Source organism: Peromyscus leucopus, chromosome 20 (genome assembly GCF_004664715.2).
Source record: "Peromyscus leucopus breed LL Stock chromosome 20, UCI_PerLeu_2.1, whole genome shotgun sequence".
Lineage (NCBI taxonomy): Eukaryota > Metazoa > Chordata > Mammalia > Rodentia > Cricetidae > Peromyscus > Peromyscus leucopus.
In genome coordinates, this window is record NC_051080.1 from 52058221 (window position 1) to 52073578 (window position 15358).

Sequence of the window (15358 nt, forward strand, 5' to 3'; positions counted from 1 at the left end):
TTATATTTTGAATTTTTGAGACAGAACTTCTGTAGTCCCGGCTGGCTTTGCAATCCTCCTGCCTCAGCTTCTCAAGGGCTGGAATTACAGGCGTGTGTGACCCAAACCTGATTGATTACCTTAGGGTGATCAAAAGGAGAAAGTGCATTCTACGCATGAGGGTATGCAAGGACAGAAAAGAGGAAGTGGGAGGGTGTATGCATATGATTCAAGCCATTGCCAGGAGCCCAATTTAGAGAGCTACCGGATTAGAGAGGACAGTGGAAGGGAGGAGGTTAGACCTGGGCTGTGTTGCCCCAGTGTTCAGCATCTCATCAAGTGGTGATTTACTGATAGGGACAATGACACTTATCTGAAAAGCAACATGGATTAGCTTGTTCTAATCAGCAGTTAACAAACCAAGCAATTAAAATGGTTTTCCTAAAGAGGATAGAAAAGGCAAAGAAAAATGCATTATGTGAGTCCATGTTTTTGAGATATATGGAGTAGGTAAATCTGTAGAGGCAGAAAACAGCCTAGTGATTGTTAGGAACTGACAGGGGGACCTCAGAATGGATTGTTAATGGGAAAGAGGTCTGCTTGGAAATCATAAAGGTATTTTGGAACTAGAAATGATGTTTGTGGACTCATTTGAATTACTAAAGGCTATCCAAACATACTCTGCAAAAGGAAATTTATTTTAATTGAATTTTTTATCTCAATTCACAAAATATTGACATGATGTTCCAAATTTAATACAATATTTAACAATTTTGCATGTGGTATCAAAAATACAGAATAGGACTATTTTAATTTTCATGTGTATCTAGAGAGAAGTATCAGGGAACTTGATTTGGTAATAAAAAGGTGATTCAGCATTAACCTGGTTGAAACAATAATAGGAATTGTTAACTTAGCAATGGACACATCAAATTCTAGATGTGTAGAAAATTTAAATGAAGATAACCCCTTTTCTTCTCCTGATGATGTTTGCTCACAGGCAGGCCTGTCTTATCATCTTAAGGGTTAATGTCTTAAAATGGCACCACGTCAAATATACTGCTTTTCTTCTAACTCACAGCTAGGAAAAATCTATCTTATATTGTAAATGAATAAAGGATCAGTGTCAGATTATCTCGGTATGTACACTGATTTTAGGAGGAAGGCATTCTTTTTTTTACTTGAGTATTATAAATACAAATTTACAGTAAATTCTAAAATTATGGGAAAACATACCAAATGTATCCAGCGTGAGCACAATTATTATTATTTTGTGTAGTTCCTTCTTTGCAGTTTTTACATAGAATTTTTCAAAAACTTGATTTTAGTCCTCCGAGGCAGAGAATTGAGTTTATGATGCTCATTTTCACAGCAGAGCACATCAAAGTTCTCTGCCAGGCCTTTCTAATTTTATTTTGTATTTTCTCCCTTCTTTTCTACTGTATATCACTTTCCTACCTCCATTCATTTTTTAATTTATGCTCACCAAGGTTTGTCCACATAAACATTGTGGGAAGATGTAATGCTGTTTCAATAATCATTGTTTTCATTTGTAGAAATGGTATTACACAGATCTCATTCACTCCACTTTGTATTTCTGAAGTCCTTTCTAATTAAAACATTTTAAAGTTACATTTACCTATTTGTGTGTGTGTGTGTGTGTGTGTGTGTGTGTGTGTGTGTGTGTAGGCATACATGTGTCATAGTGTAGGCATGCATGTGTCATAGTACATGTGTGGAGGTCAGAGGGACAACTTGTATGGCTTGATGCTCTCCTTCCATCGTGTGGGTCCCACCTATCAAACTCAGGCATCAGGCTTGTTGGCAAGTTCTTTTCACCTGACAAGGCATCTCATCAGTACTAAAGTACCTCCTTTACAGTACTATGTTATCTTGAAGTCAAGTACCTGTATGAGTATAGCACGAATCTTAAAAGGTCTTATTAATAAAATCAAACCTGGAGCCAGCGATTGGGGTGAACACTGAAACATCAGAGAAACAGAACCAGCCACAGCCACCTCACCTTGCCAATTCCTCAGCTGATCCTGTTTCCTCAGATTGGAAGCTTCTGAGTCCTCATCCAAATGGATCTCAGCTGAACTGCTGCTCAAAAAGCCTAAAGGCTTAACCAGCTCTAGTTCCTGGTTTTCACACCTTATATACTTTTTTGCTTTCTGCCATCACTTCCTGGGATTAAAGGTGTGAGTCACCATGCCTGGCTGTTTCTAGTGTGGCTTTAAACTCACAGAGATCCACACGGATCTCTGCCTCTGGAATGCCAGGATTAAAGTCATGTGCTACCACTGCCTAACCTCTATGTTTAATATTATGGTTGTTCTGTTCTCTGACCCCCAGATAAGTTTATTGGGGTGCACAATATATCAACCACATTTCATTTCAATTATTATATTTTCTTTTTCTTTTTTTGGTTTTTCAAGACAGGGTTTCTCTGTGTAGCTTTGTGCCTACAGCCTGGATCTCGCTCTCTGTAGACCAGGCTGGCCTGGAACTCACGGAGATCCACCTGCCTCTGCCTCCTGAGTGTTGGGGTTAAAGGCATACACTACCACTGCCCGGCAATTATTATATTTTCATTCCCAGTATCTCCAAATGTTATCTGCTATGACTGTCTTTGCTTCTTTTTGTTTATTATTATTTTCATTTTAGTCCCATTTTGTTTACATCCTGGCCACAGTTTCCCCTCCTTCCTCTTCTCCCAGTCCCACCCCTCACCCCTATCTGTTCCCATCCCTCAATCCACTCCTCTTCTGTTTCTATTCAGAAAAGGGCAGGATATCAACAAAACACAGCATATCAAGTTGCAGTAAGATTAAGCACCTCCCCATGTATTAAGGCTGGGCAAGGCAACTCAGTATGAGGAGTAGAGTCCGAAAGCCCGTAAAAGAAACAGAGACAGCCCCTGCTCCAACTGTTAGGAGTCCCACAAGAAGACCAAGCTACACAACCGTAACATATGTGCAGAGGGCCTAGGTCAGTCCCATGCAGGCTTCCTGGTTGTCGGTTCAGTCTCTGTGAGCCCCTATGAGCTCAGGTTAGTTGATTCTGTGGGTTTTGTTGTGGAGTCCTTGACCCTCTGGCTCCTACAATCCTTTCTTTTCATCTTCTGCAGAATTCTACAAGCTACACCTTATGTTTGGCTAGTTGTCTGCATCTGTTTTCTTCAGTTGCTGAGTGAAGCCTCTCTGATGACAACTGGGCTAGGCACCAATCTATGAGCGTAGCAGAACATTGTTAGGCATCGTTACATTGGCATTTTATTTTTCTCCAGTTGTGTTTGGTTCTATCTGAAGTGTCTGGGTCATTGAGCCTTTGAATCCTGGTGCTCCAGGCAGTGTCAGGAGTGGGCCTACTCTCCTGGCATGGGTCTTAGGTTAGACCAGTTATTGGTTGGCCACTCCCCCAATCTCTAGGCCACCCTTACTTCAGCACATCCCACGGGCAGGACAGACTGTGGACTGAAGATTATGTGGCTGGATTGTTATCCCAATCCCTCCACTAGAATTCTCCTATCTCCCGGTCACAGGAGATGACCAGTTTAGGCTACATATCCACTGTTGCTAGGAGTCTTAGCTGGGGTCATTCTTATAGATTCCCGGGAGATTTTCTTGTGCCAAATTTCTACTTGTTGCCTCTTTCCAGTAGTTTCTTTCAGTACCCTCCTTCCCCCGCTCTACCAGCCCCAGTCTGATCAACTCATATTCCCATTTCCACCCACCCTCAGTCCACTCAGGAAATCTTTTCTATTTCCCCTTCCCAGGTATATATGGGCATTCTCCTTTAAACCCTCTTGGTTACCTAGTCTCTCTGGGTCTGTGCATTGTAGCATGGTTACCTTTTATTTTATAGCTAATATTCACTTATGAGTGAGTACATGCCATGTTTATCTTTCTGGGTCTGGGTTACCTCACTTAAGATGATTTCTTTCTATTTCTATATATTTGTCTGCAAATTTTATGGTGTCATCATTTTTAACACATGAGTAATACTCTATTGTGTAAATGTACTACATTTTCTTTATCCATTCCTTGGTTGAGGAACATCTAGGCTGTTTCCAGGTTCTGGCTGTTACAAACAAAGCTTCTATGAACATAGTTGAGCAAGTGTCCTTGTATGATTGAGCACCCTTTGGGTATATGCCAAAGAGTGGTATAGCTGGGTCTTGTGGTAGATTGATTCCCAGTTTTCTGAGAAATCGCCATATTAATTTCCAAAATGGCTGTACCAGTTTGTACCCCACAGTCAGTGGAGGAGTGCTCCCCTTGCTCCACATCCTCTCAAGCATGTTTTTTATCTTAGCCATTCTGACAGGCATAAGATGAAATATCAGAGTTGTTTTGATTTGCATTTCCCTGATGGCTAAGGATGCTGAAATTTTCTTTATGTGTTGCTCTGCCATCTGAGATTCTTCTGTTGAGAATTCTGTTTAGATCTGTGCCCCATTTTTTAATTGGATTGTTCATCATTTTGATGTCTACTTTCTTGAGTTCTTTATATATTTTGGAAATCAGTCCTTTGTCAGATGTGAGGTTGGTGAAGATCTTTTCCCGTTCTGTAGATTGCCATTTTTTATCTTATTGATAGTGTCTTTTGCCTTATAGAAGCTTTTCAGTTTCATGAGGCCCCATTGTCAATCTTAGGGACTGTGGTATTGGTGTTGTATTCAGGAAGTTGTTTCCTGTGCCAGTGTATTAAAGGCTCTCCCCAACTTTCTCTTCTATCAGGTTCAGTGTAACTGGATTTGTGCTGAGGTCTTTTATCTCCTTAGACTTGAGTTTTGTGTGGGGTAAAAGACATGAATCTATTTGTATTCTTCTATATGTTGACATCCAGTTATACTAGCACCATTTGTTGAAGATGTTTTTCCTTTTTTCCATTGTATAATTTGGATTTTTTTTGTCAAAAATTCAGTGACCATAAGTGTTCAAATTTCTGTCTAGGTCTTGGATTTAATTCCATTCATCCACCTGTCTGTTTTTTATGTCAACACCTTGTGGTTTTTATTAGGATTGCTTGAAATCAGGGATGGTGATACCTCTGGAAGTTCTTTTATTTTACAGGATTATTTTAGCTATCCTGAGTTTTTTTTATTTTTCCATATAAAGTTGTGTATTGTTCTTTCAAGGTCTGTAAAGAATTTTCTTGGGATTTTAATGAGGATTGTATTGAATCTGTAGATTGCTTTTGGTAAGATGGCCATTTCTATTATGTTAATCCTGCCTATCCATGAACATGGAAGATCTCTCAATCTTCTGATATCTTCTCCAATTTCTTTCTTCAGAGTCTTGAAATTCCTGTCATACAGGCCTTTCACTTGCTTGCTTAGAGCTACACCTAGATATTTTATATTATTGGAGTCTGTTATGAAGGGTGTTGATTCCCCGATTTCTTTCTCAGCCAGTTTATCATTTGTATATTGGAGGACTACTGATTTTTTTTTAGTTAATCTTGTATCCAGTCACTTGACTAAAGGTGTTTGTCAAGTGTAGGAATTAGGTGGTAGAATTTTGGGGTCACTTATGTATACTATCATGTCATCTGTGAATACAGATGTGTATACAGATGTGACATCTTCCTTTTCATTGTGTATCCCTTGATCTCCTTTAGTTGTTTTATTACTCTAGCTAAGACTTCAAGTGCTATATTGAATAGGTATAGAGAGAGTGGACAGGCTTGTCTTGTTCCTGATTTTAGTGGAATTGCTTTGGGTTTCTCTCCATTTAATTTGGCAATTGGCTTGCTATATATTGCTTTTTATTATGTTTAGGTGTGTCTCTTGTATCCCTGTTCTCTCCAAGACTTTTAGCATCTAATGAGATGTTTACATTGTCTTTTTTCCCTGCAGTTTCATTATATGGGGATTACATTGAAAGATTTTTGTACTTTGAACCATTCCTGCATCTCTGGGATGAAGCCTACTTGATCATTGTAGATGATCTTTTTGATTTGCTCTTTATTTGGTTTGCCAGTATTTTATTGAGTATTTTTGAGTCAATATTAATGAGAGAAATTGGTCTGTAATTTTCTTTGTTAAGTCTTTGTGTGGTTTGGGAATCAGGGTGACTGTAGCCTCATAGAAAGTATTTGGCAATGTTTTTGCTGTTTCTAGTTTGTGGAATACTTTGAGGAGTATTGGTATGAGCCCTTCTTTAAACATCAGATAGAATTCTGCTTTAAAACAATTTGTCCCTTGGCTCTTTTTTTTTGGGGGGGAGGGGGAGACTATTAATGACGGCTTCTGTTTCCTTAGGGGTTATAGGTCTATTTAAATTATCTATCTGATCTTGATTTAATTTTGGTAAGTATTATCTACCAAGAAATTTGTCCATTTCTTTAAACTTTCCAATTTTATGGAGTACATATTTTTGAAGTATAACCTAATGATTCCCTGGATTTCCTCTGGGTCTGTTGTGTCCTCCTGATTTTGTTAACTTGGGGATATTCTCTCTCTCCCTTTTAGTTAGTTTGTATAAGGGTTTATCTATTTTGTTGATGTTCTTAAAGAACCAACTCTTTGTTTCATTGATTCTTTGTGTTGTTATGTTTGTTTCTATTTTATTGATTTCACCCCTCAGTTTGATTATTTTCTGCCATCTACTCCTCTTGGCGTGTTTACTTCTTTTTGTTCTAGAGCTTTCAGTTGTGTAAGTCGCTAGTATGAGATCTCTCCAAATTCTTTATGAATGCACTTATTGCTATGAACTTTCCTCTTAGCACAGTTTTCATTGTGTCCCATAAGTTCAAGTATGTTGTGGATTCATTTTCACTGAATTCTAGGAAGTCTTTAATTTCTTTCTTTATTTCTTTTTTGACCCAGTGGTAATGCAGTAGAGAGTTTTTCAGTTTCTATGAGTTTGTAGGCTTTCTGTTTGTCGTTGTTGAAATCCAGCTTTAATCTATAGTAGTCTGATAAGATAGAGTGGGTTGTTTCAATTTGTTCTATCTGTTGAGACTTGCTTTGTGGGTGAGTATATGGTCATTTTGGAGAAGATTCCATGAGGTGCTGAGAAGAAGGTATATTCTTTTGTGTTTTGTTGAAATGTTCTGTAGATATCTGTTAGGCCCATTGGAGTCATAATGTCTGTTAGTTCCATTATTTCTCTGTTTAGTTTCTGTCTGGATGACCTATCCATTGGTGAGAATGACATGTTGACGTCTCCCACGTTTCATGTGTGGGGTTTGATGTGTGATTTAAGCTTTAGTAATGTTTCTTTTACAAAAGTGGGTGGCCTTTCATTTGGGGCATAGATATTCAGAACTGAGATGTCATCTTGGTAGATTTTTCCTTTGATGAGTATGAAATGCCATTCTTCATGTCTTTTGATTAATTTTGGTTTGAAGTTTATTTTGTTACATATATCAAATAGCTATATGAGCTTGCTTCTTAGGTCTGTTTGATTGGAAAATCTTTTTCCAGTTCTTTACTCCAAGGTAATGTCTATCTTTGATGTTGAGGTGTGTTTCTTGTATGCAGCAGAATGAGTCCTGTTTTCACATCTATTCCAATAGCCTGTGTCTTTTTATTGTTGAATTGAGACCACTGATATTGAGAGATATTAATGACCAGTGATTGTCAATACCTGTTATTTTGTTGTTTTTGGTTGTGGTGCTGGTATTGTGTGTGTGTGTGTGTGTGTGTGTTTCCTTTTTTTTGGGTTTTGTTGGTGTGAGATTAACTAATGCCTGTGTTTTCATGGGTGTCGCTAACTTCCTTGGGTTGTAGTTTTCCTTCTAGTACCTTCTGTAGGGCTGGATTTATGGATAGATACTATTTAAGTTTGACTTTCTCATGAAATACCTTGCTTTCTCCATCTATGGTGATTAAAAGTTTTGCTGGGAATAGTAGTCTGGGCTGGCATCTGTGGTCTCTTAGAGTCTGCAAGACATCTGTTAAGGCCCTTTTGGATTTTAGGGTCTCTGTTGAGAAGTTGGGTATAATTCTAATTGGTCTGACTTTATATGTTACTTGGCCTTTTCTTTTTGCCATGTTTAATATTCCCTCTTTGTTCTGTCTGTTTAGTGTTTGGATTGTCATGTGGTGTAGGTATTTTCTTTTTTGATTCAATCTATTTGGTGTTTTGTAAGCCTCTTGTACCTTTACAGGCAAGTCCTTCTTTTTGTTGGCAAAATTTTCTTCTATGATTTTGTTAAATATATTCTCTGAGTGTTTAAGCTGAGATTCTTCCCCTTCTATTCCTATTATTTTTAGATTTGGTCTTTTCATAGTGTCCCAGATTTCCTGGATGTTTTATGTTAGGAATATTTTAGATTTAGCATTTTCTTTAACTGATGAATCTATTTCCTCTACCATGTCTTCAGTGCCTGATATTTTCTCTTTGACTTCTATCATCTTCATAAAATTATTTTTAATTTGTTTTCTTATGCTTCAGCTGCATTGGAATGTTCCAGTCTTGCTGTCATAGAATAGCTGGGTTCTGGTGGTGCCATATTGCCCTTTCTGTTATTGATTGTGTTCTTACACTGGCGTTTAGGCATTGGGATGGTTATAGATCTAGGTGAGGATTCCTGAATTTGTCTTGTTATATGGATGTTTTATTCCTTGGTTTCTGTTTCTTTGCTGGTCTTCCCATCTAAATGGCCAAGGGTTCTGGTGACTATCAAGTCTTCAGGTCCAGTAGGGTATCTCTGCTGGGGCTTTGGGAGTCTGTGAAACCTCTGGAGTTTTGGGTGTCAATATTGCCTGTGTGGTTCCAAGTACCTGCGTAGCCTCTGTAGTTCTGGGTACTTGTTTGGTTTCTGGGATTCTTAGTACAGCCTGGCCTCTAGTGTGGCAGAATTTTTCTGCTAGAGCTGGGGTTCCTAGATCTGGCCTAGCCTCTGGTAAAGCAGAAGTCTTCTGAAGTTATAGGCCAGAATATGGATCTCAGGTGAGGGGGTGCAATCTGGGGTTGTTGGGTGGGCTTAAAGGGGTTTAGTGGGTGGTGGGTGGTGTCTTACCTGGGGTCCCGAGGACCAGCCTTGCCTTGGTAAAGCTGTCAGTGCTGTGGGCTAGAGTCTTGTCTTTTGTTCCTATTATTTAATGCAGTTCATTTATTCAACTTTCTTCTCTACTTTGTAAGCTTGGCAATGCCCTTCTGCGAGTCTTGTTTTTCTTCTGTTAAATTTGGGCATTGAAGGGGGCATTACCTTGGAGAGGTCACTGTTAACATGTGGTCTAGAACTTTGCTTTCCCCATCCTCTTGTTCCTCATTCCTCATGTCATTGCTTCCCAGTAACATATTCCTGATCTCTTGCACCTGCCCTCTTTTTTATTTACAAAACTGCTGTCTTTGTATTATATTGCCTAGATGTGTTTTGCATTAGAATTATCAGTCCTGCTTGATAAAGCACAGAGGGATGGATCCCCACCCCCACCCCCTGCTGAGTGTTTGATACATTAATTTGGGGAGTAGAAGAACACACATTTATAACCAGCTGCCTGCTGCTGCTCCTGCTGCTGTTGTTACTGATGTTGTTATTGTTGTTGTTGTTGATGATGATGATGATTATCAGGGAGAGCCGCTGATTTTCACAATGTTACCAAAGATGAGAAGGTGATCATTGGCCCACTTACCTGCAGTTATTGTTTTTGGCGCAGAGTTCACCTTTGCTCACTTAGTACCCAGAAGTCAAAGGCTATCTCTGCAGACCTTGGCTAGTCCTTATGCTTTCTGAGGCTGGTAGCTGTGTGGACTGTAATCTAGAACCAGGTGAGGTCAGATAAGATACTCAGGAAGAAAGTTCTTCCAGATGTCATTTTGGACCATCTTCTGGCCTTACCCGACTTGGACCTAATCTACTCCTGTTTTCCCTGTTCTTTTGACAGTTTCATTCTATGGAGTCAACCATTCTCCCCTGGTTCTGCAGATGATGCAGGTGCAGGGGCACTGGCAGCATCCTCTGGGAATTTGGCATCATGCCATGCATCCCAAAAGTTTTCAGCTTCAGTGTTTCCTATAAGAGCTCACCTCAGTTTTCAATACGTTGTATTGTTTGCTTCATGCCTGTGACTGTACCTTACAGTTTGAAATTTTGATGCATGTGAAGCATAACAATTACAGACTATGACAGTATTTCTCACATAACTACAATTAACTCAGTTCTTTCCTCCTCTTTGACATTTGAAGCTTCTGCCATTGTTCCAGTATTATCCATTGCATTAAATACATTGTTTTCACTGCTGTGAAAATATTATTAGTGACTTCTTTCCCAATCGTCCCCTTTAAAAAAAAATTCCCCATTATTTGAAAGAGTTAATGTGGCTTCCAGAAGTGCTTGGCGTTCTGGAATAACCAGGCTGCTTGTGTCTGATTCATTTTCTGTGTGGGAGGTGTGCAGTTCTAACCTTGTCACTGACAGGAAAGTTCAGACTCATCTCAAACTGCAGAGAAGTCTGTCCTTGCAGCTTTCTGGGACTGAAGCATAGCAGTCAGACAATGATTATATATGCTCCTCTGTCAACACGCTGGTGCTTGATGGTGCCAAGCCTGCCTTGGATTGGGGAACTTGCAATTTTTTTCTTCATTCAGACTGTCTTAAACAGATAAGGTGATTTTAGTTTTTAGATACATTGATTGCAATTTGGTAAGCAGCATCTGAAAATAGTTTAATGAGTCATCACGGGAGGAAAGGAGGGAAAGTTTGATTTTTAAAGGAGGGTGCTGGTTGATGAAGGATGCCAGCTTTTCCTTTAGGTCAGGCATCCACCACACTGGAGGGAAGCACATTACACTTTGCCTTTCTGTTCCTGTTTGTCTTTGCATATGGTGTGGTTTCAGATTTTACTTACTCTCTCTGCCTCACGTCCAGCTGTCCTTTCTAACCACCCACTCTGCCAAGCGACAGATATTGGGACAAATAGAAGTTGTAGAGACAAGAACCCTAAGTGGAATACCTCACAGGAGTTCATAATTAAGCAAGGGCTGGTTCTTCCAAACAATCTTTATGAGTAAAAACAATTAAAATGACAAAAAAAGGATATTAACATTCATTTAAGCCAGGCTCCTACCCACAAGCAAACCTCATCTATGATGTGCAAATGGGGATAATTTCTGCTTGAATTCTGTCTATACCTGGAAGATCTTTATCTCATCAGAGAGCTCATTTATTCTTAGAGAGTTATAATGAAATATTTTACTGGGTACACTTGTGGACATCTGTAATCCAGGCACTCAGGAGGCAGAAGTATCATTAATTCAAGGCCAGACTGGGATATATACAATATTCTGTCTTTAAAAGAATCCCATTTTATCTTTTTTTGAATTCATTGTCTTCTTTGGAAATCAAAGTATACTATTATGTGAAATTTCTTTGTGCTATAATTAGAGACATATATATTCTCAACGTCTTATTCTAGAGCTCATTTGATGAAATATGGTGCCATCATTTATGAGAGTTACATTTAAATTGGTCATTTCATTAGATTCTGTCACAGACTATGTGTCTTTAATAGGAATATAGTTTGTAAAAATAGACAAGCTTATCATTTCCATAAGACTGAATGCATGATTGCAGCATGAATCTTGTCAATGAAATTGAGAGAAAAACAAATTAGGAAAAAATGTTTTCAATATACTATACATAGAACAAAAGATAGTGTTGGACCTGAGGGTTTTATTTTTTATTATTAAGAGATTTCTATTCATTTTACATATCAACCATGGGATTCCCCTGTCCTCCCTCCTTCCACCCCCCCAGCCTTCACCCCCAACCCACTCCCACCCCCATTCCCACTTTCTCCAAGGCAAGGAGTCAGCAGAGCCTGGTACATTCATTTGAGGTAGGTCCAATCCCCTCCTCCCTGCACCAAGGCTGAGCAAAGTGTCTCAGCATAGACACTAGGTTCCAAAAAGCCAGTTCATGCACCAAGGACAGGTCCCTGTTCCACTGCCTGGGGGCCTCTTAAACAGTTCAAGCTAATCAACTGTCTCACTTATCCATGGGGGTTCCTCAGCTATTGGTTCACAGTTCATGTGTTTCCACTAGTTTGGCTAGTTGTCTCTGTACTTTTTTCAATCATGGTCTCGATATCTCTTGCTCTTATGATCCCTCCTCTCTCTCGTTGATTGGACTCCTGGAGCTCCGCCTGGGGCTTGGCCATGGATCTACACATCTGCTTTCATCAGTCACTGGATGAGAGTTCTATCATGACAGTTATGGTTTCGGCCATCTGATCACCAGTGTAGGTCAGCTTAGGCACCCTCTCAACCATTGCCAGTAGTCTATAGTGGAGTCACCTTTGTGGATTCCTGGGGACCTCTCTAGCACACTGATCCTTCCTATTCCCATGGTGTCTTCATTTATCATGGTATCTCTTTCCTTGTTCTTCCACTCTGTTGCTGATCCAGCTAGGATCTCCAGCTCCCCTAAGCTCTCTTTCCCCTGACCCTTGCCCTCCATTACCCCCTCTCCCCCAGTTTGCTCATGTAGATCTCATCCATTTCTCCTTCTCTGGGCGATCCCTGTATCTTTCCTAGGGTCCTCTTCACTAGCTAGCCTCTCTGGAGCTGTGAGTTGTAGTCTGGGCCTGAGGTTTTTTTTTATACCTTCTATATATACAACCGGCTGACCACACTGAACTCACCTCCACCATCTGAGCATCATCTGTAATTTGAAAGATTACTTAAAAAAAAAAAAAACTTTTCTAGTTCTAACTCTATATAGAAAATTGTTTTGATAATTTTGATCACTTTTAGTGAATACAATTTTTCTTTTTATCAGAAAACAATTATTTAGTACCTAATGTTATTTCTTGTTCAAGTTATCTAGAGTCAATATAGCAATCCTCTAAAGATATAAAACCCTATGGGGCTACGAAGATGGTCCAATGGGTAAAAGTGGTTGTGAACATGCATGATGGACCTGAGTTCAACTCCCCAGGACTCATGTAAAGCTGGATCCATAGAGTAAGTGCCCGTAATCTTAGTGTTATTCCTGAGGAGACAGAGACAGGAGACTCTCTGGAGGAACATGGATGTAGGAAGCAGAAAAACGGCAAAGAGACCCTGTTTGAAACAAGATGGAAAACAAGGAAGTAATACCTGAGTGTGTCCATTGATCTTCACACACTTACTATGGCCTATGAGCCCTTGCATTCACAGCCATGGAGGCATGAGTGCACACACACACACACACACACACACACACACACACACACACACACACACTTACTATGGAGCCCCTGCACCCACAGCCATGGAGGCATGAGTGCACATGTACACACATACACACACTTACTATGAAGCCCCTGCATTCACATCCATAAAGGCATGAATGCACATGCACACACACACACAGTATGTTACATACTTTGTATTTGGTCTTTTTATATGAACTTTAAATTTTAAGTGATCAAATTTACATATAAAATGTATAAAGGCACACACTCTACATACATGTTGCCTGCAGTGGTTAATATACTTCCATATATTTTTCTGCTTTTGTCAAGTGTGTATCCATAAAGAATACATTTTTCAGTCTTGCCCATTTGGGTCTTAGTTTCATACTATTATGTTTTCTAGGTTCTATGTATGGCTGGTTTTGCTCAACATTATGTTTGTGGGATACATCCATAAGGATGGGGGTAATGTGACTGCTCATTTATGTTGACAATGTAATGCATGGGTATATTGTAATCAGTTCAATTCACTGTTGATACACCATTAGATTATTTCACGTTTTGGAGTTTTTGTTTGTTTTCCTTTCATCTATTACAGACAATATGCTGCTAGGGACATTTTTTCTGTTGTCAAATGGTTTGCAGAGGCAAGAGCTCTCTTCTGTGTGAGTCCAAACCTGAAGGTGCTGCACAGTAAGGTATGTGAGTTTTCAACAGTCATGAGTCAAGCCCCAACATCCTGAAATAGATTATATCATAACACACAAATGCTCTCCGCACTCTCTACCCAAGCACATAGTTGGTTTTGTCAGGTGTTTCACATTTTACAGCTGGATATGTCTTGTACTTCATGGTGTTTTTAATGCAAATTCAGTTACTAAAAATCTGCACATTTCCAATTATTTGCTAACCATTTATCCCCTCTCCTCCCCCCACCTCTCCCCTCCTCCTCCCCCTCCTCCAACTCCTCCCCTTTCTCCTCCTCCTCCTCCCCCTCCTCCTTCTCTTCTCTTTGAGACAGGATTTCAAGTAGCTCAGGATTGCCTCAAACTCACTATGTAGTGGAACTAGACCTTGAACATCTGGTTCTTTTGCCTCTGAATTCTGATTACAGACTTGCATCACTGTATTTGACTAAAGATGGATTTTTTCAGATTATTTATTTATTTATTATGTATTTTTATTTTATGTGTATGGATGTTTTGCCTGCATGTATGTCTCTGTTAATCACATGTGTGCATATATACAGTACTCATGGAGGCCAGAATAGGGCATCAGATCCTCTGGGACTGGACTTACGGATGGTTGTGAGCTTCCATGTGGATGCTGGGAATAGAACCCAGGTCCTCTGAAGAGCAGCCAGTGCTTTTAAATACTGAGCCATGTCTCCAATCTGCTCCCCAATTAATGTTCTTGATGTTGGAATTTATCTTTTAAGTATTATGAATATCTTTTGCTAACAGAATTTTTACTATATTAATATTTTAGTAAAATATATTCTTGGTTTTAGTGTAATAAAATGCATCAACTTTTTGTTTCTAGTCAGTACATTTGGAATATTGGATCCTGTTTAAAGATGTCTTCTTCACTCTGAAGGCATACAAAATATGCTTTTCAAAGATTTTTGAAAATGCTTATTGCTTTGCCTTCAATTACAAAATGGTTGCAAATATTATATGTATTATATATGGGAAATGAAAATATCAAACATTAAAAGAAAATAGCCAGTGCTTTTTTCTAAACAAGGTATTTGGCATTTGTGGAAGATAGGAGGAGACTTTTCTGCAGACTGTTTAAAATTGCCAAGAAGTTACAATGTATTATAAATTATAACATATTTATGAGGTTTCCAGACATTGAAAAATTTTATTCTTTTAAATTTTATTTTATATATCATCATTGTGTATGTGTGTATGGTATGTGTATGTGGATGTGCCTGTGCCTCCATGCATGTGTGGGATAGAAGACAACTCTGACATTAATGTAGGAGGCCAGCTCTGACCTGTCAAAGGGTTCTTGAGGGGAGGAGTGAGGAATGGGAAAATATTAGATAGAAATATAGACAGAGATGACAAGAAAGATAGAGACACAGGATAGGGAGGGCCCTGGGTCAATACCCAGCCACCCCGACTTTATACATAATGGGCCTTTTATACATTAGCAAGTGGAAAGGCAAAAGACCTCCCCCTTCCAAGGTCAAAGTATAAAGTATCAACAAGTGTAGACCTTTCAAAACACCTGTTA

General features: G+C 39.2%; 1 protein-coding gene across 4 annotated transcripts in view; it reads left to right on the forward strand.

The window, feature by feature from the left end:
* Smg5 (SMG5 nonsense mediated mRNA decay factor) overlaps positions 1 to 15358 on the forward strand; it is a 136940-nt gene that overhangs the window by 104194 nt on the left and 17388 nt on the right. For 3 of the 4 annotated variants that reach the window (XR_003734382.1, XM_037197785.1, XM_028867936.2), the window contains exon 4: positions 13713 to 13812. The exons of the other annotated variant lie outside the window; for it this stretch is intronic. The gene's annotated coding sequence lies outside the window, so the exon portion shown is untranslated. The remainder of the gene's footprint in view (positions 1 to 13712; positions 13813 to 15358) is intronic. 4 annotated transcript variants of the gene reach the window in all.